Source organism: Miscanthus floridulus, chromosome 8 (genome assembly GCF_019320115.1).
Source record: "Miscanthus floridulus cultivar M001 chromosome 8, ASM1932011v1, whole genome shotgun sequence".
Taxonomy (NCBI): domain Eukaryota; kingdom Viridiplantae; phylum Streptophyta; class Magnoliopsida; order Poales; family Poaceae; genus Miscanthus; species Miscanthus floridulus.
The window spans coordinates 71,740,514-71,767,397 of record NC_089587.1 but is presented as its reverse complement, the minus strand read 5'-3'; the positions used below and the strand labels follow the sequence as shown (position 1 = coordinate 71,767,397).

The 26,884-nt window shown below is 46.3% G+C and overlaps 1 long non-coding RNA gene across 1 annotated transcript; it reads left to right on the top strand.

The window, feature by feature from the left end:
- Window positions 1-284: 284 nt before the first annotated feature.
- On the top strand, window positions 285-25,904 carry LOC136472541 (uncharacterized). Its single transcript, XR_010762375.1, has 4 exons — window positions 285-525; window positions 616-702; window positions 3,005-3,066; window positions 25,564-25,904. It is a non-coding gene; the product is annotated as an uncharacterized lncRNA (long non-coding RNA).
- The last annotated feature ends 980 nt before the right edge of the window (window positions 25,905-26,884 follow it).

Below are 26,884 nucleotides of genomic sequence, written 5' to 3'. Positions count from 1 at the left end.
GCTGTTTTTTTTGGGTTTGTGGTCAGTCGATTATTTTGTACAAGGCTTTTGTGTATTTCCTAGGCTGGTTTGTCTTCGTGGGCTAGTTTCTCGTTGAGTCCGATTATTGTACAAGGCTTTGTGTCTAATCGGGTCTGAATACATCCAGGTACCTGAATTTTTCGAACTCCGTGCCTATTCCGTTTCCGCCACGGACTCTTTTCGTTTGCTACCCGTGTTATTTTATTCATTTCTCTCTCTTCCTCTCTGCAAGTATCCATCCCACTCCGGTCGTTCTCCCTCCTTGGGCTTCCTGTTCATCTTCCAGAAGCGGGTGGGATGCACCGCTTTTGGATGTAGCCGCGTGGTAGTGCCTATGCTGTAGCGCCTCTCCCCTATCCTCTGAATCGATTTATCATCGGTTTTGGTTTTGGTGTCTGTCGATTCATCTCCATCCCCAAATCGTCCGGTGAAAGATCTGGTTTGCCTCCTCCAACCCGTGCCGTTGTTTGAGAGTTTGTTTGTGCTTTTGTTTTCGCAGCGCAGGTACTCTCCCCCCTACCCGAATCCTATGTGCTTGTAGTTTGCTTCCTTTTTTTTTTCTTTTTCTGAACGGTTTTGGTTTTCCATGTGCAGGAGATGCTTCCTTAAATTTATTCAGTCGTCTATCAATCAGACAGTTGTTTCTACATATTATTATTCTTGATTCATCCGATTGTAAAGGTATTTTAACACGATCTCATGCCTTCTCTCCCTCCCCTGAATTATGCCAAAAAAAAATCTGATGCTCATATCCCTAATCTGTGTGCTGTGCTCTAAGTTACTGTGGACCTATGTTGTTTTTAGTGTCCACTTAGCTCGGATCTGTAGTGTTTTTAGTGTTCACGGTGGGTTGGATTTTTTTTTTGGTATTCTAGTAACCCACCTGATTCAGTATTTCAGGTTATTGAGTTTTAGTGTTTTATGTTTAGCACTCGTCTACTGCTTTTGCTTGATTTTTCGTGTGCCAGAGACGTTGGTTTAATTGTGTGTGCTCAGCAGCTGCGCTGCTATCCGATCCATTGCATTTCGTGAGCGAGACTTTGCGGAACGAGGTCGTCTGCAGTTGGCCAGATCGACTTGTCTCTGCAGTCGCTGGATCCTAGCCGTTCACTGGTATCCAACGGTGACCAGGATTCCTGGAGCATGTGCGCTGCCTCCACGGCTCCATGCTGCTCGCTGGGCTCCGGTCCAATATCAGCACGGCACAAGTAGGTCAGCTACGCGAGCTCCACGAGGGCGGACGAGGCCACGGCAGGGCTACGGCGCAAGCTCCATGGTCGACGAAGCGAGCTCGAGCAGCAGGGCCCATGGCCGGCGCAGGCGAAACATCTGGCTGCAGCGCGAGCTCCGTGGTCGGGGGCAGGAGCTCGAGCTGTCAATCAGTATGGTGCCGGGCGCCGGGCGCATCACCTGAGTGCCGCGGTGCTCCCGTCCTCGTTAGGTGCGACACCGGATCGGCGGATCGGGCTGCCATCCTCATGCTCACCCACCGAGACCCACTGGCCATGGAGCTCGCAGCGCTCAAGGTGGACTGGTGGAGCGTGCGCAGCTCGCCGGCTACAAGCTCGCGCCAAAAGCCCCGATTGTTTCCTCTCTCGCTCCCGCGCCGCGGCCATGTTGCGCCTGCGCCGGCCATGACCATACTGATTGACAGCTCGAGCTCCTGCCCCCGACCATGGAGCTCGCGCTGCAGCCAGATGTTTCGCCTGCGCCGGCCATGGGCCCTGCTGCTCGAGCTCGCTTCGTCGACCATGGAGCTTGCGCCGTAGCCCTGCCGTCGCCTCGTCCGCCCTCGTGGAGCTCGCGTAGCTGACCTACTTGTGCCGTGCTGATATTGGGCCGGAGCCCAGCGAGCAGCGTGGAGCCGTGGAGGCAGCGCACATGCTCCAGGAATCCTGGTCACCGTTGGATACCAGTGAACGGCTAGGATCCAGCGACTGCAGAGACAAGTCGTTCTGGCCAACTGCAGACGACCTCGTTCCGACTTTGCTGTGATTGTACGTGTGTGAGAGGATGAATAAATAAACAAGGAGAGGAAATCATCGGTCATCAGCTTTAGTAGCAGCATGAGCTTGCGGATCATCAACTAGTAGTAGTTCTGGGTTGGCGTACACCTCTGCTTGCTTGAGATCCTCTCCTCATGCAGTCTCTCGTTGCTGGTGCTGTGCTCCTGTGTGGTGTGCTTTTTGTGTGTGTGTGTGTGAGATTAGCTACCTATGCATTATATTGACAAATAATTCGTTGCCGCTATACTGCTGCTAAATGTTGAGAACCATGATGAGTATTTGCTTTTATCTTTCATTTCATTGGATCAAATTTGTGGATACACTACCGGAAACAGGTGATTTGTCGAGTGCCAAAATATTTATCGAGTGCATTCCATCGGGCACTCGACAAAAAGTTGTTTGCTGAGTGCTGCAGAAACTACACTCGGCAAAATAATGGCATTCGGCATACCAAACTCTTTGTCGAATGCTGAAAAAAGACCACTCGACAAACTAGGAAAAAACACTCGGCAAAACAGAGACACACGGCATAAAGATGTTATTGCTCTTAAGGCACTACTTTCGCACTTTGCATCTAATTGAATGCACTGGAATTTGATATCTTTGTGTGAGCATCATTTATTTAGTACAGCTCCATCCGTTTTCACATGAAATAGTTATATGTTTTGGAGCATATGATGTGTCAAATGAGGATGAAGCTACATAGCAAATGCTAATATGATTTTGTCTACTGGGATTGGAAGCAGAATAAACTCTTGTGTACTTTCATATCTGAATCTGGATAGTACCTGCTATTGCTAGATGTTCGATCAGATTTTATTTTTAGTTCGATCTAATGGTCTGATGAGTGTTATATTGATGTGTATGTGGTTGTCGGCCATCGTGCCGTTGGTTTGTTGTAGGTTTTGGTTACCTCACCGTGCAGGGGAGGTGTTGTCGAAATTTACAATTGACACTATTATGTTCCTTTGTTGCAGGAGAGGCTATTGCAAAGATCATTCCCCACCGTCCTCGACTCGTCACTTTGTAGGACAGCAAGGTGAGGCATCCTACACCCCTCTTTCCATATGATGTTCGTATACCGACGTCAAAGTGACATTTAATTCAAAAAGCAAAGTTCGTGAAATTAACACAGTCACGGAGAGCGCGACATCGCAGGCTCACAAACTCTACTGTATAGACTTTTTCATGATATGGCTAAGATAATATTTTATATCAGCAAAAAAAAAATCTACGATATCTATTTCTTTCATGCGGCAATAAATCCATGAATAAGTTCCGCTATATCTCCATATAATCATGTACACACAGGTTCGAGTATATATGCAAATAGGTTCATGCCTGTGCGTTGGTACGGGACAACTAAATTTTTGTACTAAAAACACACGGATCATACGGAATAACAATACTGTAAAAGTATGTGATCGACGTTAAAGTGGCATTTAATCCAAAAAGCTAAGTTCGTAAAATTTACACAGTCATAGAGGGCGTGACGTCGCGGCTCACAAACTCTACTATGTAGATCTTTCCGTGATGCGTCTAAGATCATTTTTTATACCTGAAAGGATCAAAATGCCTAAGAGGGCGGGTGAATTGGGCTAATTCTAGATTTCTTTGCAATAATTAAGTCCTACGGTTAGCCCAATTAACCCCTTGTGTCTAGAAAGTGTTTCTATTGATCTAACGCACAAAAGTTTAGCAACCTATGTTCTAATCCTACTCTAGCATGACAATTCTATGAATATAAATGACAAGAATTGAGCTGCGCAACACATCTCGGTGGCAACGGTGTTCAGGCGGCCTCCCCGGCGAGCGGTGATTGCGGCTGGCCGTGATGCTCCCAGGGCGCATCCTCCTCGCTGGGCTCCGGCGCTCAGCCTCTGCCGCTTCTTCTGTTGCTCAGTCGCCAAAGAGTTGTATCAGGTCCTGAATGCAGAATGTGAGCTCAGCTTCTCCCGCTGAAAACCCTCCATGGATGGACTTCCCAATCGGTAAGGAGTTTGAGATTGATATTCGCAGACGCTTTGGTTCTCTAGTGCATCATGAATCCCCTTCTTCGCGGGGCTCGTTTTTTCTGCTCGCTATGTTTCGGAGATTTCTCTTCAGACTCACGGAGGAAAGTGTGGCTCTGGTTTTACAATCTTGCCTGGGTGGTCATGCCCCATTCTTCCATGTGGTGGAAGTGAGCCGAAACCACTTTCGATTCTCGGTCTCTTGCAAAGCTGTGGGATTTGCTATTTACGCCTTGCACAGAGTTATTGGATCCTCTTTTGATGTATACTTTCACCTCTGGAGCAATGGTGCCCCCCACTGGGAAAGGGAAAAGCGTTTATGGGAAGAAGAAGCTAAGAAGTGGTCTGATGTCCTGCGCATGAGTCAGAAACGAGCTGAGAAGGCCAAGGCAAAAGTTTCTGTCAAAAAATCTGTCAGGTTTTCGTCTAAACTCATCTATGATTCCCCAAGGAGGATTGGTAGCTCGACTATCAACTTTGGTTCTATTGTGACGCCGATTGATGAGTCTGCTGGGCTTACTCAATCTTTTACAGTGGGGTTTTCTAATAGTTCTTTGATTCAGAATGTGCATGCTACGTTTGATCCTTCTTCTTCCAAGCAGTTTGAGTGTGATCAGCTTATTGGGGATCGTTCAGATTCTATTCCCATAGCTCATGCAGGCAGTTCAGATTGTTCAGTTCATTCAGCTCATTCAGATTATTCAGTTCAGATGCAGCGGCCATCAGTCCATACCTCTCAGCCTATCCCGATTCTGAAGAAGTGTGCCCTCGATGAGGTTCCTGGTCTTGGGGCTGGTTTTCTGGTGAGTGACCAAAGTCACATTAACGTCCCAAGTTTCAAGGAGCAGCCTCGCTCTCCAAGATCATCATTAATTAAGGCGGTGGCTAATTCAAATTCAAATTTGAGCCGCTCCTGTGATATGCCAGAGAAGGCCACCGGTCACACAAGGCATAATGAGATGGTCAAATTTAATTCGGACCAATGCTCGAGATGCATGCGCTGGGGTCATTCTAATCGGAGGTGCAAATTCCCAGTCAGATGCCTCTCCTGCTTCAACTATGGTCATCGGGCTAAATCCTGTTGGGCTCGGCCCAAATTTGTCCGTCAGTGGAGACCCAAGTTATCCAAGCCCATTGCCACTATGGCTGGTCCGTCGTTGTTCTGGAGGCCCAAAGTGATAACTCAAGCGCCGCTAGACTCTTCGGTGCAGCAGGACGCTGGAGTCAATGTGGGTATGATGCAGGACATCAACATGGAGCTCCAGCCTGGGGACAACGCTGTTGCTGATGGAAATGCCAATGCTGGACAGCGGGGTGCTCAGAACGCCATGAACATTGATGAAGAGGCGATTCCCCACCATCCTAATCAGCCACAAGATACAATCTCCTTCAATCAGTCTAGAAGTACAATGAACTATCTGCGGACAATCGGTCCAGATATTCACCTGACAGTGGAAGAAGTGATGGCCGATATTCAGAATAGTACCTCCTCTGACGGTTCAGACAGTCCTAGAGTGCAATCTGCACTTCAAATCAACATGGTGCTTGTCCCTCCTTTCATCCTCAAGGCTTGTCAGAAACTCCCTACTGGGTGCAAGTACACGCTACCTGTGCAGATAATGCAAGCTAAGACCCCTGCTCCTGAATGGAAAGATGACACCAGCAAGGCCATAGCGCCAGTCCTGACCTTCCTGGATCCTCTGCTCGTTAGACTCTGGGCTGCTCTGTTTGGGCAAGTTGCTCCTGTTCCTGAAGCCCAGGTGGACAATGCAGGTCTCTCCTTCCCGTCTGCGACTTCGACTAGGCCGGGCTCCAAGACCCCCCTGGTGAACACCCTCGTACGTCGCAGCACTTGCCTGAACCCTTGTGCCGTGGGAGGGGTTCAGGTTATCAAGATGAAAGAGCCTGCATCCAAACGCAGGAAGAAGTACATGATCAACCTGGATGCGCCACCAACCAACGCTGATGAAGCTGCTGATCCCACCCCGCTCAACATCCTCCAGGGGTGGGCAACTAGCTGTGGAGTGTCTCCTATGGAGCTCTCGGAGGACACCCTGCTGGAGGGGCACGCTGATGATATGGTTATCAATGAATAGAACGTGGAATATCTTATGCTGGAACGTAAGGGGGATCAACAGATCTGAAAAATGGCCTTTAATTAGAAACAAAATTGATGAAAGTAATTATGATATTTTCTGCTTCCAAGAAACGAAAAAGGAGAATTTTGACTTGGCCTTTGTAAAGAAGTTTGCTCCTAGGAAATTCGACCAATTCATCTTCTCCCCATCTGTTGGCGCTTCAGGTGGCATTATAGTAGGATGGAATGGCAGCTTGTTTCATGGTACTGTGGTGGAAGTCCATCCCTTCGCCATCACTATTGGTTTCTCCTCCAGGATGGATTCTAACATTTGGTACCTCTCCACTGTCTATGGCCCCTGCTTGGAACCTGCTAGATCAATCTTTGTCAATTGGTTCAAGAACCTGGACATACAGGATGACTATAATTGGATTTTGATGGGTGATTTCAACTTCTACAGATCACTTGAGAATAGGAACAGAAATGGGGGAAATTTTTAGGACACTCAAATATTTTATGAGGCCATTGATCATTTGGGCTTGGTGGAGTTGCCCTTAAAAGGCAGATCTTACACTTGGAGCAATATGCAGCAAGAGCCCTTACTAGAACAGTTAGACTGGTTCTTCACTTCAGTTAATTGGACCAGTGATTTCCCAAACTCCATGGTCACTCCTTTGGCTAGGCCCACATCTGATCATGTTCCATGCAGGGTTTCTATTGAGACTAAAATCCCTCGGGCTAGCATTTTCAGGTTTGAGAACTTCTGGGTGTCCCATAGTTCATTTCTCAGTACTGTTCAAAATTCATGGAATCAACAAAATAGAAATGGTTTGAATAATATTGTCTTAATCTTATCGGCCAAATTCAAAAAGCTTCGACATGACTTAAAGCAATGGAGCAGATCTATATCAAGTTCCAAGATTCTCATTGATAACTGCAACAAAGTCATCCACTACTTGGACACAATAGAAGAGTTCAGACCCCTTTTTAACCCTGAATGGAATACCAGAAGGATCATAAAACACCAGTTGTGCAGTTTGCTGAACCAACATAATACATACTGGAGGCAGAGGAATACCATCAACAGGATCAGACATGGGGATGAATGTACTAAGTACTTTCACTCAATGGCCACGGTCTCTTATAGAAGAAACTTAATCTCTCAGATTCAGGATGATTATGGTGTTACTCTGATTCAACATGAAGACAAAGCCAATCATCTCTGGCTAACATACAGGAACAGAATGGGTCAGTCGGGAAATGTTACCATGGCCTTTGACTTAAGCTCTCTGATCCAATCCCCAGACAATGTTGACCTCAACTACTTAGTGGAACCTTTCCTTCATTCAGAAATTGACAACATTGTCAGAAGCATGCCTGCTGATAAGGCCCCAGGGCCTAATGGATTTAATGGAGTTTTTATTAAGAAATGTTGGAACATTATCAAGGGTGATTTCTACCAGCTTTTCTCAGACTTCTATGAGAACAGGGTGAATTTGGCTCCAATTAATGGGTCTTACATTGTGCTGGTCCCCAAAATCACTAGTCCTATGACTGCTTCTGATTTTCGGCCTATTTCCCTATTAAACTGTTGTGTCAAACTTCTCACCAAACTACTTGCTGATAGGTTACAAGGGATCATTCTTCAGCTGATTCATAGTAATCAATATGGTTTTATCAGGCAAAGGACCATCCAAGATTGTCTGGCTTGGAGTTTTGAGTACATTCATCAGTGCCACCAGTCTAAAAGAGAAATAGTCATCATTAAGCTGGATTTTGCTAAGGCATTTGACACTATGGAGCACTCCACCATCATTGAGATGCTTGTAGCTCTTGGTTTCCCTGAAAGATGGATTAGCTGGATTAATGCCATACTCTCTTTGGGTTCGGCCTCGGTTCTACTGAATGGTGCCCCTGGGAAAAACTTTTGTTGCAGGAGGGGAGTGAGGAAAGGGGACCCTCTGTCCCCTCTGCTATTTGTACTAGCTACAGAGATCTTGCAATATGTGATCAATGGCTTGAAGGACCAAGGAATTTTGAAGCTCCCCATCCCACAGCCCTCTAATGACTTTCCTATAGTACAGTATGCCGACGACACATTGCTCATCATGCAAGCTGATGCCAGACAGTTTTTTTTGCCTAAAAGCCATTCTAAACACCTTTGCATCATCGACTGGCCTTGCAGTAAACTTCTCCAAATCCTTCATGGTGCCTATTAATGTTTCCAGTGAGAAAATTGCCATTCTTGCTGCTACCCTGGGGTGTCAGGTGGGCTCCTTCCCATTCACTTATCTGGGGCTTCCTCTAGGGACTTCTAAGGGTCCGTTTGGTTGGGCTGTTGGCTTTGGCTTTTTGCCCCAAAAGCCAAAAGCCCAACCAAAGGGGCTGTTTTTGGAGGCTGCTTTTTCAAAAGCAGCTGCTTTTCCGTAGTACATTTTTGAAAGCTGGTTTGATCCTGCTTTTGGCTTTTGGCTTTCTGCTTTTCGAAATTGGTGGAATAAAAAACTCTTCCATAGTTGTTTCAAGAGAGATAAAGATAGAAGGTATATTTTATACTTGTTTAACCAAACAGCTTTCAGCTTTTCTACAGCTCACAGCCCACAGCAGCTTTCCCACAGCTCACAGCCCACAGCAGCTTTTTTCCACAGTCACAGCTCAACCAAACACACCCTAAACCAAAGATTGAGGAGTTTGCCCCTCTGTTGGATAGAGTAGAGAGGAAGCTATCTGCTTGTTCTACCCTATTATCATATTCTGGGAGAGTTGAGTATATTAACTCAGTCCTAACCCCTACTGTCAACTATGCTATGTGCACCTTCAAGCTTCAAAAAGGTGTAATCGAGGGGATTGATAGAATCAGAAAACAATGCTTATGGAGAGGCAATACTGAAAGTAAAAGAGGTGGGAATTTGGCTGCCTGGCCACTGGTTCAGAGACCAAAGAAAAAAGGGGGTCTTGGTATAAAAAAATTGTATTTGCAAAATGAGAGCCTCCTCATGAAGCAGCTCCATAAATTTTACTCAAAAGACAAGACCCCTTGGGTACAACAGATATGGTTCAAGTACTATGACAATAAAGTTCCCCACTCCCAAAGAGCAAGGGGCTCCTTTTGGTGGAAGGATGTGTTTAAACTCAAAGATCTCTATATTGAAATCACCAAGGTTTAGCTGGGAGATGGAACGTCCACTCTTTTCTGGAAAGATAATTGGGCAGGGGGGTTTTGGAGGACCTCTTTCCTACCATTGCCGGATACTCCAAGAATGATAATATCTCCATCAGAGAGATGTCTGAGGCAGCCAGTCTTGATGAACTGTTTAATATTCCCATCAGCCAACAAGCTTCCGACCAACTTGATCAAGTAAGTCAACTCATCTAGAATTTTTCTTTGACTGACAATGGGGACCAGAGGTTGTTCAGTTGGGGTGCTCAGTATAAGGCTCCAAAGCTCTACAAATTAGCATTCTCAGAACATCAGGTTCCAGTGGTCTTCAGTTGGGTGTGGAAATGTAAAGTCACACCAAGGGTAAAATTCTTTGCCTGGCTCATTCTAGTGGACAGGCTTAACACTAGGGACATGCTGGCAAGGAGAAACTTCAATGTATAGCCAAATAATCTCTGTGTACTCTGCAGTGACAATTGTGTTGAGACCATTGATCACCTGTTCTTTGACTGCTCATTCGCCAAACAGTGTTGGGCAAAGGTGGGTATCAACTGGACCTAGGACAGTAGCCGAATAAGAAGAATCCAGAGAAGTAAGCAAAGGAGCAGCAGGTGTCTCTTCATGGAAGTGTTCCTAATTGCAGCATGGGAACTTTGGAAGGTCAGGAACAGGCTCATCTTCGATGGTGTACAAGTCAGCTTTGCAAGGTGGCTGAATAATTTCAAGGAGGAAGCTACTCTCCAGTCCTGCAGAATCAAAGAAGCTGATAGAGCACCTGTTTTGCTTTGGCTTGATGCCTTGTAACTTTATTTCCATATTTATGTACCTCCCGGGTGCTTGTATCCCCCCTCTCCTCCTCTTATCATTTGTAAGTCCCTCTGTACTCTTTTGTTCCTTTAATTTATAAAAGCCTTTTTAAACCGTGGGGACCTCCCCCACGGTATTTCACGTCAAAAGAATTGAATTGCTCAAAGTAAATGCTCAAAATAAAGAGAGAAGGAAAAATATGACGATGTTTTGCCGAGGTATCGGAGAGTCACCACTGTCCACTAGTCCTCATTGGAGCACCCATGCAAGGGTGTAGCTCCTCCTTTATCCGCGTAAGGATCAAGTGCTCTCTATGGGTTGATTCTTTGACAATTCGGCGCGGTGAATCATCCACAACCGCTCACAACTTGAATTGGGTCATCTACAAGCTCCGTCGGATGATCACCAAGCTCTCAATCACCACCAAGCCGTCTAGGTGATGGCGATCACCAAGAGTAACAAGCACGAACTCTCACTTGACCACGACAAGCCTAATGAGAAGGGTGGATGCACACTTTGCTACTCTTGCTTTCACTAATGAGGGCCCTCTTTGGGATTCTCAAATCTCAATCACCTTACTAGGACCTTGCTCTTTTTGGCACTCTTAAAGGTGTTTCTTAGCTGTTGAAATGAGCAAAAGTACCTCCACACATGAATGGAGAAAGTATTTATAACCATGACTGAAAAACGAACTGTTATGTGCCTCTGCGGGGTGACCGGACGCTCCGGTCATGTTGACCGGATGCTCCGGTCAGTTCTCCCCGAACTTCAGCGTTTAAGTTGTGACCGGACATGTCCGGTCGTGATTTTCCCTCTCTGGAACCTTACTGGAGTCGACTGGGCTCTGGGACTCAGCGTCCGGTCACTTCACCTCTCAGTGTCCAGTCGCACCAGACGATTTCACCTTGATCAAATGAACTGACCGGACTCTACGCCAGCGTCCGGTCACCCCGGAGCCAGCGTCCGGTCAGTATTTGACCCTCCATTCACTTCCAACTCTCGATCATATGTGAATGAAGTTTGCTCCAATGGATCTAAGGGCTTTTTAGGAGCTACCTAGTGCTAGATTTAGCAAGTATGCACTACACCTAAGTCACTAGACTCACCTAGGTCAAGCTACCCGTCCATACCCCCCTTAATAGTACGGCCAAAGGAAAAACAAAGTCCTAAACTACTCTAAGTGTCTCTTCAACTCCAATCGACACTTAGAACTAGTCCATCCTTAACCTTGTCGTCCATCCTTTGAAAACCAAAATGATTTCCATCGTAGGGACATGACCACCATGATAGCCCAATCGATCTCCATTACCGTGACCTAACTTAATTGCCTCTGCAAAACACACGTTAGTCACAGTAATCACGTATTGTCATTAATCATCGAAACCTAACTAGAGGCCTAGATGCTTTCAATACCGGCAGGAAGAGATTTCCGATATCCATTTCTTTCGCGTGCCAACGAATCCATGAATAAGTTTCAGCACATCTCCATACCATCCTGTACACGGCGCTGGCAAGCGAATTAGCCACAACTTATGTAATTAGTTTTATAATTAGCTCATGTTTAGTCCTCCTAATTGATATCTAAAAATTCAATGTGACAGGGACTAAAGTTTAGTCTTAGGATCCAAACACCCCTGACTCTCGACTTCCGCTGGCTGCTCACTTGCACCACCATGCCTATGTGTCTGCACGTATATACTCTAATGCCAGAATGTCTAAGATGGTCTTTATTGTCTATCCTTTGAAAATATCATAACTTTATGGTTGCCATTTGTGTATGTTGTAGGATTGGGATGCTTTGCACTGATCCATAAGGGTGTCCATGAGAGTCGAAGTTTTTGATGCCATTATGATGTCTAAGCTTACCCATCAGACAGAGACGAACTTGATTGTTAAAATATTTTCAACGTTGCTTTCATATACTCTCTCTGTCCCAAAATAGAATTCATTCTCGCTTTCCGAGAAGTTAACTTTTTTTAACTTCGACCAATTATATATAAAAGAATATTAATATTTATAATACATAATTAGTATTATTACATAGAACATTGAATATATTTTCATAATAAACTTATTTGAAGATATAAATGTTGCACGTATTTTTTACAAACCTAGTTAAAGTTGAGAAAGTTTGACCTGCACGCATCCCATAACGACTTATATTTTGGGGTAGAGAAAGTATATGCTAATGGGAGTAGTCAACTCAAAGTGGTGATGAACACAACAATACTTTCATATTATATGCTAATAGGAGCACGAAAAAACGCAGGGGAATGGACCTATATACTAATGGTGGGAATATTCGTTTAGGAAATTACAGAAGGTTCACCAGTCTCACCATGTATAACCTGCACATTTTTTATTTGGCACCACTGATGTTTCCTTCCATGCATGATTATTGTTTCATGTATGATTATTGTTTCCTTCCATGCATGATTATTGTTTCCTTCCATGCATGTGGCCTCATGTGATCGATTTATTTCCTTCAAAGCAGGCGGGGATCGCAGGGATGGCAGTTTCTTTTTCTATCGCACCTTTTCTTTTCTCGCTCGCCTGTTGGACAGCGTGGGAGGTGGGATCGATCGCATGGGGTGGCAGACGGACGAACCAAGAAAATTATCGTGCCAAAACAGTGTCCACACTTTGTTCTTTTTAGTTGTAGGAGATTAGTTTCCTTGCATTCGCTGCTAACCTTAGAGCATCTCCAACAACTCCGCTGGCCCAATAACATGATTTATTGGGGGAGATGGTGCAGGAGATAGCCAATAATTCATCACCAATAGAGATGGCCCCACTTTTCAGCGAAAAAGGTTATATTTTTCTTTCGTTCCTTGTTTTCTCCACGCGGTCATCGCTCTCCCTTGTCGCTTTCTTCTCTCGCACTTGCCCACCACTGCTCTCTCGCCTGCCCCACCGCGCACTTCCTCTCCCTCACCGGCTGTCGCTTTCTCTTCCCCGATGGACGTCGCCTTATTCTCCCCCCCGAGTACTCCATTGCAGTGGGGCTCACCCTAGATTCCTCCTCCCCAGATCCCAATCTGCCATAGCTGGTTCGAACTCTCTTTGTAGACTCCTCGTGGTGGTCACTGGCTCAAGCTCGAGGAAGCGCGCCTCCACCGAGTGTGGGCTCCTCTCCGCGGATGCAGGCGTTAGATCCAGCGGCACCCGCATGGTGGCCCTCTCCACCACCACGCCTCACACCTCCTCGACGCCCTCCAACGCCTCGGCCCTCGTCGATGAATCCATCCACGACCGTCGCCACACCCGGAGCAGCAGTGGCTCGTCGGAACAGAAATGTCCACGGGAAAAAGAAATCCGGCAGTTGGGACAAGAATATCGAAGGGGGTCGATAGAAACAAAAATCGGTGAAAATTGATTGAAATTTTGATCAGAATTTTCAAATATTCATTAATTTTGAACTGAATTTGAAAAACCTGAATAAAATGGAACTGAAACTTCTGGTATGTGGTCACCGATAGAAACGAAAATCGCCGGTTTCGATGAAAACCAATCAAAATTTTGAACGCTAGATGTGGGTGAGTTTTCGGCGGAGTTGCATCTCCCCCTTATAGGGGGGAGTTGGGCTGTTTTTTGGTGGCCACCAATAGTTGGGGATGAGAAAGGGGATCTGCTGGAGTAACAATTTTGAGCCAAGTACCCTAAGAGCATCTCCAAGCGTTCCAAAGAATTTCTTTCCAAAACCATGGAGTTTTCCAACTCGCCAAAAAGTATTGGGTGGAATAAAAAAGATCATCTCCAAGAGTTTCCAATAATTCACTCATAAAATATAGAAGATCATTTTACATCAGAAATCCTATACTATTTCTAAATTATCCTGACCACTTTTATATATTCTTTCTCCGTTACATTTGCATCGGGAACCCTTTTTTGACTCTTTATTATTTCCCCACCCTTCCCCTTTAGATTGGCCGAAGGATCCGGCGTTTGGATCGGCCGCGCTAGAAGTGTGACCTGGAGTCAGCGCATCTTTACGCGCAAGAGGAGGCTTTTTCCCAAGTGCCATAAAAATTAGGAGGTGAGTTTGAGAGTTGTTGGAGATAGATTTTTTTTATTCTTCCTAAAAATCATGGACTGAGAAGGATTATTGGGTACTCTTGAAGATGCTCTAATATAGTAGGTTTTTGGGATATTGGGATCTGCTGAAGATGCTCTTAGCAACAAGCCAACGAATAAGCGTGCAAGGCAAGATTAATACTCAGTTCATCATGAGATACCCCAAGCAATATACTTACTCAGGATCATGACAGTCTAGATTTGATCTCTTAAACATTAAACAATGAATACCTAATGAAACCTAAACATTCCATCTGACTTTTGTGCTTCTAATCGAACCCTTCGTCTTCATTCATGTCCTCTCAGAAAGGACAGAACACAAATGGACGAACCAAACTCAGGCCTTATTTGGATGCATGTATATATACTTCAATTCACATGTGTTGTAGTGGAATAGAATGAAACTTAGTTTAATTCTACTCCAATCCACTTCAACACATGTGGATTAAGATGAATATATGTGCATCCAAGGCCTAAAACTAGTAGCATTTGCTAAGCGCTTGAGTGGCATAGGACGGCGGTTTCTCTGAAACACGCCGAGACAAAGACGTAGGACAGCCGATGGCAACGATCTTGCTTCGAAGCGCGAACGAGGAGGGACGGTGGCGGCCTTGCTTCTTCCATGGTCCGGTGCATGCCGCCGCTGTTCAAGCGACATCTCCAACAGCTTCTCCATCTTGCGCATGGCCGGAGTCACGAACATCGGAACATTGCCAATCCTGCACATCCAAACTGAAGCCCCGATGACAAGGGACGCGCGGGACGTACCGATGAGCCGCGCTGCCGGGCGTGCGAGCTCATTCTGGTGAGAAAGCATGAGCGGTCCGTCAGCTGGTACTCCAGTTCGTCCGACACGCGCAGGCTCAGCTCGTGCCACTCCACCGCCGGACAGCGCCGGCGCCGACTGGCTCAGCGACTCCCGGCGGGCGTCGAGGATCCGCGCGGCCTCGACTTAGGCGCCGCGCTCGGCTGCCTCCAGTGCCAGTTCCATTGGTCCTGCTTTGAACACTATGCACTCCTGCATAAGAGGCTCCGCAAGCAAATGGAGCAACCAAACATGGTTAAATAAATTGCACAATATATAGTAGGCAAAATTTTACAGTGCTATGAAAAAATTAGAGCCGTCCATTTGCATTGATCAGATGTATAAAATAAGAAGAATCAATGTAGAGAAATTTAAGTTGTGGGCCCGAACATTAAATATGTAGGCCTAGAACTAAAAAATAAATGAGTCATGAATTATTTTTAAAATAAATTTAAAGGATAGAATAGTACTTTCTACCCCTTATCTCCCTGTCACGGAGGATCTCGACACTCGCAGGCTGCGGTCCTATCGCATGTGCGGAAGTGGCGCGAGGGGACATGGCACGGCGAGCGGGGTAAAGCCGTAGCCTACTACAGCTATGGCTAGCACGCGGTGGTCGATGTAGCTGGGACACGCGATGCGTCGGCAAGAAGCCGGTCTGCCACCACGATGCGGCTGCCATGCCATACCGTTCGCCAGCTCCTTAGCACGCGCATCGCCTCCGCCGCTCGGCATGCGGCCATGCGACAGAAGCTCGCGCGCCGTGTCCACCGCTCGGCATGTGGCCATGCGACTGAAGCTCGCACTCCATGTTCACCGCTCGGCATGCATGCCGCCCCCGCCCTCTTCGGCATGTGCATGTGCATCGCAGCCGCCGCTCGAGCGAGGAGTTGATCATGATCTGATGCAGGCTCTGAAGTCGTTGACCGACATGAAGACCTAGCTAGAGAGGGTGCAGACGGAGGGCAACACGCTCTGGGAAGTCATGAAGCCACTTGCCCTCCTCATCCGTAGGCCAGAAGACGGTGAAAAAATGTGGGTAGATATAGTGAAAGAAATACCCAACCGATCCGAGAGCTATGTGCATGAAGCCACCAATATCTGTGTCCGGAATGTACTCGGTACGCTCTGAGTGCTATATCCGACTGTGGATCTCAATCAGGTAGCCGCAGACTATGATGATGAAGGCCATCTTGCTGCCGTGGAAAGAGTTGAGGAAGAACTTGGCGGGCTCGCAACCACCATAGCAAATGATTTGGACCTGAGGATGGAGAAGCATGGCGAATAGGCTGTGTAAGTTTGACAAAACTTGTTAAGCCTGTGTGCCGGGTAGGCACGCTATAGAAAACACTGTTCTTTTGCTAGAGTGGGCTGTTAGTTTAATTGAAAACTTAGCCTGTAAATATGATGCATCTTGTTAGTGTGCTCAAAACACCTAAGACGGTTTATCCGAGTTAATTTGTAGACCTGGTAATCTTTGAATAAGATTGTAATCCATTTAGGCTATAAGTTTTGCCTTGTAAAGTCCTTTAAAAAGGTGCTTAAGACTGAGTAGCCAAGTAAGAAATGATCAACGTAGTCTATATGATTAGAATCATGTTAGACCCATCAGTCGATGTTAAATGAGCGAAGTCACTTATTCAAGGAACCCTTGTAGTGATTGTTTGCTGTTGGGATCCTGCCCCGTAGCTAACGAATCAGGTACCCTACTTCTGGGAATCACCATACCTAGGACAACATGCGATAGTCAGACTAAATATCAGTAGTTGGCTCTCGGCCAAGGAGATGTGAGCCATCCGAGTAGGAGGCGTACCTCGTATAATATAGGTCGGTACCCGGTATATAGTGTAAGAACTGTGTGTTGAGTAACTGTATCATATTTTGAGATGTGTAGCTATGCAATCAGTCAGCTGTATATCTCGTATATGATGTAACAAAGGCTGTAACAAAGAGAGACAACTAGAAAGTTATGTATCTTGCATAAAAGTAAAAAGACATGTTCATCTTAGCGAAGAACATTGACTCTGTATTAATAACAAAGAATCTGAAGTACAGAAGCTAGAACACTGAATATACTTGAACAAGAAAACTACTTAATAATATTAAGAGTTAGGCACAGGATCGCCGTCCTCTGTGATTAACTCAAAGGAGCCTAGCCGAGTAACTTTGGAGACAATGAAGGGGCCTTCCTAGGGGCTGAGCAGCTTGTGTCGTCCCGATGTATTCTGGATACGCTTGAGGACTAGGTCTCTGACTTAAAAGGTACAGAGACGCACATTCTTGTCATAGTGACATCATAGGCCTTGCAGGGACCTGGCAGACTAGAAGAGTGCTTTCAGTTTGATTTCTTCAACACTGTCGATTTTGAGCCGCCGGGTGTCGTCTGCTTCACCTTCATTGTACTGTTCAAGCCTGGGAGAGTTTCATATCAAATCTGCTGGCAAGATGGCTTCTGAGCCATAAACCAGGAAAAAGGGAGAGTACCCTGTCGCTCTACTCTACTTAGTGCGTAGTCCACAAACTACCTTGGGTAACTCATAGATCCACTTGCCGCCATAGTCCTTGAGCTCATCAAACAAACGAGGCTTTAGTCTGGTAGTAATAGCCCATTAGCTCTCTCCACTTGACTGTTTGCTTACAGTTGAGTGATGGAAGCGTAGTCGATGCTGATGCCGCAATCTTGTGCCCAACTTCTGAACTCGATAGCTATAAAGGGTGAGCCGGGATCTGTAATGATCTGATTGGGCATGCTAAACTGATACATAATGTCTTGCATGAACTCGACTGCCTTTGTAGCATTGAGCTTGATGAGTGGCTTGTACTCTATCCACTTAGTGAACTTGTCAATAGCCATGTAGATGTACTCAAAACCACCCGGTGCGCGTTTGAGAGGTCCAACCATGTCGAGCCCCCAGCATGAAAAAGGCCATGATAGAGGGATGCAGATGAGGTTGTGAGCTAGGACGTGGGCTTGCTTCGCAAAGAACTGACAACACTTGTAGTGTCGCACCAACTCTTCTACGTTCTTCAGTGCTATAGGCCAATAGTACCTGGATCTGAAAGCCTTGCCGACTAAGATCCTAGAGGCTGCGTGATTGCCACAACACCCAGAGTGAATTTCTTCCAAGATCTGCTGCCCTTCTTTAAGCGTAATGCATTTGAGGAGAACACCAGATGATGCACCTCATTGGTAGAGCCTGTCTCTGACTAAGACATAGTTCTTGCTTCTGTGTGTGATATGCTCTGCTTCTACCTTGTTAGCAGGCCGCTTATGACCCCAGATGTAATCAATGAATACTTGCGTCCATGCCGGGTTGACCACTAGTACTTGGACGCCAAGAGTCAGAGTACTAGTGGATGTGGAAGCTTCTTGTTTGATTGAAGGGACTTGAAGTTCCTGAACAAACACATCAGGGGGTACCTAGGCTCTATCTGATCCTAATTTGGCCAAAACATCAGCTGCAATGTTGAGATCTCGCATAACATGAAGGATTTCTGGGCTTTGGAAGTGTTTCTCAAGTTTGTGGACTTCTGCGCAGTAAGCATCCATGGTCTCCTAGGTGCAGTCCCAATCCTTGTTGACCTGGTTGATGACCACCGAGGAGTCACCATAGACGAGTAAACACTTGATCCATGGTCTTCTAGACCGTGAAGGAGGGCCTCGTACTCGATTTCATTGTTGGTAGCAGGCCAAAGTATTTGTAGAACATACTTAAGCTGCTTTCCATCTAGAGATATAAAGAGAACGCCAGCACCTGTGCCTCCTAGCTTGAGGGAACCATCGAAATACATCTTCCAATGGTTGAGGATAACTGTCGGAGTAGGCTGCTGGGCTTCGGTCCACTCGGCTATGTAATCAGCCAAGACTTGAGATTTGATAGCATTGCGGGAGACGAACTCGATGTTCTGAGCTCCGAGTTTGACTGACCACTTGGATATGCATCCAGATTGCGTAGGACGTCGCCAAGTGGGAAGTCAGATACCACTGTTACCTTGTGCTCATCAAAGTAGTGGTGTAGCTTGCACGAATTGATCAAGAGGGTGTAGAGGAGCTTTTGTACATGTGGGTACTTGTCCTTGGATTTCTGATAGCACCTCGCTAATATAATAGACATGTCGTTGTACCTTATATACGTGTCCTTCTTCGGCCCACTCCATGACTAGTGCCGTGCTGACTACTGAAGAAGTAGCTGCAATGTAGAGTAAGAGTGGTTCGTGCTTCTCGGGTGGAGTAAGTATTGGAGAGGTGGACAGGTACTCCTTGAGCTTCTAGAAGGCTTCGTCAGCTTTAGTTGTCCACTCGAACTTGCCTGACTTCTTTAGTAATTTGAAGAGAAAACCTTTCTCCCCGAGTCATGAGATGAAACGATTAAGGGCAGCCATGCACCCTATCAGCTTCTGAACATCTTTGACGCAATGAGGTCGAGTCATCTGAGTGATTGCTTGAATCTGTTTCATACTAGCTTTGATACCCCGATGGCTCACGAGGAAACCCAATAGCTGTCCCGAAGGAACTCCAAACACACACTTTATTGGGTTAAGCTTCCACTTGTACTCACAAAGACTGTTAAAGGTTTGTTTCAAATCTGTGATCAGAGTAGAAGGGTCCTTTGTCTTGACGATGACATCATCCACATAGGCTTCTACATTATGACCGATCTGCTCGCTTAGGCATGCCTAGATAGCTCGCTGATAGGTTGCACCGATGTTTTTTTAACCCAAAGGACATGGTCATGTAGCAGTAGGCACCAAACGGAGTGATGAAGGATGTCTTGCTCTGATCTTCTTTTTGGAGGGAAATATGATGGTAGCCCGAGTAGCAATCAAGAAAGGATAAAAGAGCCGACCCGGACGTAGAGTCTATGATCTGATCAATGTGAGGTAAGCCAAAGGGATCCTTTGGTCAATGCTTGTTGAGATCTGTGTAGTCAACGCACATGCGCCACTCTTTCGAGTTCTTCTTTTGGATGAGCATAGGATTGGCTAGCCAGTCAAGGTGAAGGATTTCCCTAATGAACCCGGCTGCCAATAGCTTGGTGATTTCCTTCTTGATCGTGGCTTTCTTATCTGGTGAGAACCATCGTAGACATTGCTTGACCGGCTTTGAGCCAGGGTTTAAATCCAATTTGTGCTCAACCAACTCTCTCGGAACACCTAACATATCGACCAGCTTCCACGCGAAGATATTCTTGTTTTCCCTGAGAAAGTTGGTGAGTGCGAGTTCCTATTCTTTGGAGAGGTGGACGCTGATGATAGCCATCTTGGAGGGATCACCAGTACCTAGATCAATCTCGATGGTATCCATCTTAGAGGGTGGTGCAATGATTCCCACCTTCTTAGTCGAAATATCCATGTCTTTCGGCTTAGTCTGCTGTGTAAGGTTGCCGATCTCTTGTGCTTCATAGGCTTGCTGCGCTCTGGCTACAATCTGGACAGCTTCCATGTCACAGTCGTATCAGCGCTTGAGGTCACCTCGGAAGGAGAGCATGCCATTGGGACCCAGCATCTTGAGCAAGAGGTATGGGTAATGTGGAACAGCCATGAACTTGGCCAAAGTAGGTCGATTGAAGATAGCATGGTATGATGATTCAAAATCAACGACCTTGAACTTGATGAACTCCGTTCGGAAGTTGTTTGGGTTACCAAACGTGACTGGGAGCATGATCTGTCCGAGTGGCATAGCGGCCTTGCCAGGGTACTATCCCATAGAAGGGGACGTCAGTGGGAGTAAGCAGGCTAGTGAAATCCAAGCCTATCTTCTTCAGTGTATCTACAAATATTATGTTCAATCCTATGCCGCCATCGATCAGGACCTTCGGGACTATCATGCTAGCTATCGTTGGACACAGGATGAGTGGATAGTGGCTAGCATTAGCCATGCTAGTCCATTGATCTTTTCTAGAAAACTAGATCGGGTGCTCGGACCAATTAAGGTACTTTGGTGTTGACGGTTCTCCTGCCATGATGTCTCGAAGAGCCAACTTCCCTGAGCGCTTGTTTGATGAAGACAGTAGCCCCACAAAGATCACTGCCATTTGGCCCTTAGACTATTGAAAGCCAGGGTCAGCGTTGTCGTCTCCATCTTTGTTGTTATCGGCTTTACCCTTGCCCTTGTTACTCTTGCCGTAGAAACCCAGTACTTGGAGTTGTCTGCACTCGGCCGCCGTGTGCTTGGTGTTTTTGTGGAAAGGGCAGGGTAAGTTCTTGAGGTCTTCAAACTTCTTGTTGTTTTTGTTAGACTTCTTGGACCTATCCATGGAAGCAAGGGTGTTGTCGGGTCCTCTCTTTCTACTAGACTGTCCACCCTAATTGCTTCAGGGGTCATAGCTTTTGTTGTCTTGTTGGCCGCGTGGGAATCGTTCACGAGTACGCTCTTCAGATGCAATCATCTTCTGCACTGTATGCTTGAATTCCTCGACAGTCTCTAGGTTGTCATCATAGAACTTTTCAAACTGCCACTTGTACTTGATCCTGTTAGCGAAGTGATCTATCACCTCCCTGTCTATGATATCATAGACTTGGGCTCGTAACTTAGCAAAGCGGTGGTAATATTATTGGAAGGTTTCATCTGGTTTCTACTTGCAGGTTCTGAGCTTGTTCCGAGTACTTGGGTGGGTGATGACAGCAAAAATTATCATAGAATTTGCGCTGAAGTTGTCCCCAAGTATCAATGGAGTTGGCTCGTAGCTTATCAAACTAGGCGAGAGGCACAGTGCCGAGTGCCATGGGAAAATATAACACTTTGATGTCATCATCGCCGCCTGCCAACTCGATGGACTAAGAGTAGATGCACAACCATTGGTTGGGTTCTGTCTTCCTGTCGTACTTGGTATGGTTGGACGACTTGAACTTATAGGGAAGCCAGATAGAGAGTAGTCTGTTAGAGAAACATGGGAACATGTTTGGTGAGATGCTGACTTCTCTATACTCGGACTCACCTCTACCCTCCCTGTTGCTGTACTGGTACCCATGATAGGCCTATTGTGCGGCACCCTAATACCTGTTCTGGTTACCCTACGGCCCTAGACGGGAGTGGGCTAGTACTCGCTGTCCTCCTCCTTGGTTACCCTATGGTCCTAGACGAGAGTGGACTGGTGCCCACACGTCTGGTCCTCGGGAAGGGTTAGCTTGGGATGTTGCTTTTGTAGCCTATATCTAGAGGGTTGTGGATTGCAGAATGACTTTGTGTCGTTGCTAATCTAGGGTAGGGTTTTCTATGGCCGCCAACTCTTTTACCAGGGCGTAGACATTGGCGTAGGGTGCAGAGAAGACCCTATGGCCAGCTACTTCCATGAACTCAGGCTCAAGGTTGCGTGATGTAGAGGCTCTGTCGACATCATGGTCTCGACACTGTCGTTCTGCTTCTTCATCCTATAGACGTTGTTCATATGCTACTTCTATAGCCAAGCGCCATTGTTCAACGTCTCGACAAGCCGACTGATACTGCTCCCTCTCTTCCTTGCGGTGCTGGGCGCGGTTGCATCAAGCCTTTTGAGCTCTGTTCTTCTTTTCCCTAGCCATCCTCTGCTCATTCGTCTCTCCGTTGGGCGGCGCCGTGCCTGGGGAGATGTCGGACAAGGCTTCCTCTCCATCTTAGATATCTGGTGGGTTAGGCATAGGGATCTGAGGTGGTTGCTCGGCCATAAAGACTTCTCTGGAGTGCCTCGTGGCCGAGTGAGTTCCAAATTCTGTAGTCATCGTGCTGTCCAAGATCTCTATAGAACCGTGATTGTTGTTGTCAGCTGGAGGAGTTCTGCCGTCTTGATAAGGTAAGAGTTCTACCATGCCGACTAGACGAGATGGATCTATTGAAGAAGTATCAGGTCGAGCACCCGGCTAATGGACGATGCCTCCTTTGGGTGTGATGGATAGAACCAAACCCTTCTGGGCACCCATTAGAGGGATCTCTTGCTCAGACTGCATGAGGTAGCTAATCGTATCTTGATAGATTGAAGCTGAGTTTTTGAGTCCAAGTGGAAAACGAACTGGGTCTTTGTGTTGGACTTCAGATGGGATCTCCAGCCCGAACAAAGGTGACGTGTCCGAGTGGGAGTCTTGATTGATGGTGACCTCCTGTGTCCGAGTTGGATTGGAGATCAAGAGGTGTGAAAACTTCTCGGTGAGTTGATCCAGCGTGGTCGTGGAGACGTCTGGTGAAGCTCAAGGCGCTGAGATCTCCATGAGACAACCTTGAAGCTTGACATTGTTGTCTGCCTTGCAGATCTAGGAGCTGAAGATGAAGGTGGTACCTGTCGAGAAAATCATGTCGTCGAGATCCGTCGTGCTCTCGATCGCGAAGTCGCCGAAAGCCCCTACCTGGCGCGCCAGCTGTCGGTCTTTGATGACCGGCATCTCGTCATGGGGGTACCCGGGACGATGTTCGAAGGGCTTCGGCATACGCAGAACTCGACAGTAAACGCAAAGAGATGAACGGTTTATACTGGTTCGGGCCCTCTTGTCGAGTAATAGCCTATACCAGAGGAGTGCACCATGCCTCTCTTTATATAGGGAGAGAGGGCAAGGGTGCGTATCTAGTCCTAGTCGATTACAATAAAAGAGTCCTAATCCTTTTACAGAATCTATCTTTCATTGTAAGCCAACTAGGTCTATCTGGAATTGCTTGAAGTCCACGCCACCTTGTCTCGCGTCCTTCAACAGATCCGGGTAACACCCCTATGGGGAACCCCTAGGACCCTGGTCTATCAGTTAGATTTATAGAAATGGAGACCGGATAGTTATAGATATATAAGGAAATAGTATGTTAGAGCTTTATTTCGCTGCACTTTAATGGGAAAAAGTGATCCAAATACCGCTAGGAGATTTACTTAAGTTGAGGCTGCATAGTTCTAGTAACCGTAAGGAATATTACATTAGAACTTCAGTTTGTCGTTCTTTAACGGGAAAAGGTGATTCAAACAACGACCATACTAAATCTAGCTAAACTAATCGACAAAATACGGTTACTTGTCCTTATTCAATCTCATTCTTTTAAGCGGAGATGTCGGTTTGCAAATGGCTTGTAGAAGTTGGGGCTGTGTGTGGTTTGGTAACCATAACAAAATAATATGTTACTAGAGGTTTATTAGATGCATAATGCATTACACATTTGTGTATAGAAAACATGCTTTTGGAGTTGACATAACAAACGACTCAAGCCTACCAGTAATGTTAGAAATACATATATGACCCAAGTTTCCATTCCTTGACTGCTCCTGTGGATTGGTATGTTTGAGCTCTATGTAGTTTTTCATACCATGGTTTTATGCATCGATGGGTTCTAAAATTGTAGTTTTTTCATACCATGTTTTCTTAATGCTTCAGCATCCAAACATGGCCTATTTCATACCAAGATTGGATCTGATCGGAACCTATGTGAATATAAACCCATTGGGATATTTTACTTGTTGGTAGGACTTATATGCTTGGATGATTTACAATAAAAAAAGAGGGACACACATGCCTTTTTTCCACAATATTTGAATGTTATAAAAAAATCTGCTTACTGTTAAATTACCCGCCACGAGTGAATCTAGCTAAACTATTTGACATATATGGTTAGTCTACTACCTTATTCAATCGCATATTTCGGTTGGATTTATAGAATTGGAGATTGGATAGTTACAGATATATATGGAAATAGTATGTTAGAGCTTTATTTTGCTGCACTTTAATGGGAAAAAGTGATCCAAATAGCATTAGGAGATTTAAGTAAGTTGAGGCTGCATAGTTCTAGTAACCGTAAGGAATATTACATTAGAACTTCATTTTGCTATTCTTTAACGGGAAAAGGTGATTCAAACAACGACCACACTAAATCTAGCTAAACTAATTGACAAATATGGTTACTTGTCCTTATTCGATCTCATCCTTTTAAGTGGAGATGTCGGTTTGCAAACGGCTTACAGAAGTTGGGGCTGCGTGTGGTTTGGTAACTGTAACAAAATAGTATGTTACTAACGGTCTATTAATTGCATTATGCATTTGTTTATAGAAAACATGCTTTTGGAGTTGACATAATAACAAACAACTCAAGCCTACACTAATATTGTAAATACATATATGACCCAAGTTTCCATATCCTTCACATCCCTTGAGTGCTCGTGCGGATTGGTAACTCTGTAGGAATCATTATGTGACTAGCTGGTCCAATTTTATATCTCTATTAATGGAGTCTAGCTAGTATCTTGTCAAGAGGTTTGATTTTCCATTACTGATTTGATTAATGTAGCAGTACACGATTTGAATAGTCACTCGGTAGTCAAGGCTACTTGCTACTTGAATGATGTGTATACCATCTCGCAGTTTCATATGCATCATGCATGTTCCACCAAAGATGAGTTTGCATTTTGCACATGATATTTTTCACCCTATCAGTAATATAACATGAATGCACAGTGTGGTATGGCTGAACACCGATATGTACGCATACCAGAATTCAGGCACCGATATGTACTTTAATATCTTTGTAGATCCTAACAATAAGCTAAGGTATTACCTAACAAAGTATATATTCATACTTTGAGATATCTCATGCGGCGAACTTGTTTGTGAGGTAAAACTTTACGCCATCTGACTAACATTTACGTCTTAATACAAAATAGGTGACTGCAATGGGTGCAGAGAATGCTTCGGCACTGGAAGTGTACCAGCTGGATGTGTCGTGTTAGATTGATCTCCTAACCAATAAGCCCAACGGCCTATTGGGCCTTGGTCACGCGCCCTGATCGGGGGCGCCCAACCCTACATGGTTGGTGGGCCCCCGTCGCACCGCGCTATATAAAGAGGTGGGGGGCCGGCGGCTCGAGGTACGAGGTTCGCCGTGAGCCACAAACCCCACCGACAAATCCTAAACCGATCTAAGAGGGCGCGCAGCCAGCGACGGGAAGCTCCGCTGACTCTCGCCGTCGTCACTGCTACGCCATCCGTCTGCACTGCATCGACGTCCGTGCAACCTCTACTCCACCCGTCGCTGCCAGTGTGCTGCCTCCATCAATGAACCAGCGATGGCCAGCTCAACCGCGACTTCATCCGAAGGCTCAGGTTCAACACCAGCACCTCTACCCTATCTCCCTCTCGGTGTAGTGTTCTAGGTCTAGATGTGCATGTGCTATTACGAATCCAAGGGTGTCCCTCCTAGATCTACTGCTGGAGATCCTAATTGATTCAACAATGGCATCAGAGCTAGTCTGTCTAGTCGTAGATCTGGATCAGGGAAGAAAAGAAATCGAACCCTAACCCTAGATCGGGTTCAGGAAAAGAAAAGAAAAGTTACCCGAGAGGAAATCAAATCGGGGTGAAAAGCTATCCAAACCCTAACCCTAATCCAGGAAGGGGAAGAAAGGGAAAAGGGTAGCCTACCTCGCGTTTGCGTGGAACTGCAGTCACGCCGACGCGTGGGGAAAAGATAGGCCGGCCGGGGGCATAGCTCGCCGGGATCCGGCGCCCGCTCGGTTGACTGACTGAGAAGGGAAAAGAACCGATTTCAAATCGGAAAAGCAAACCCTAACCCTAATCGTCAAATCGGGTCAAATCCGAACAAACCAATCAATCAAAAGAAAGAGGAAAGAGGATGGCCTACCTCGGCGTCTGCGCGGCACTGCAGTCACGCCGACGCGCGGGGAAAAGAAAGGCCGACCGAAGGGGGTACGGCTCGCCGGGATCCGACCACAGGGGCGCCGCGGCCAGGCCGCTCGACGGTGACGCGCTCACCCGTTGGGGAGCGCGCACGCCGGCGAGGGGGCCGGCGACGGCCCCGGGACCTCGCTGCTTCGCCGTTGTCGCTCGCTCGGCGTTTGACTGAGGAGAGAGGGGGGGGGGGGGAGCAGTGAGGCGAAGAGAGAGAGTATACGAATGAAAATGGAGCTAGGGTTGAGGGAGGCGCGGCCGGCCGGGGTTTTTGATGCCCCGAGCTGCGCGCTCCAC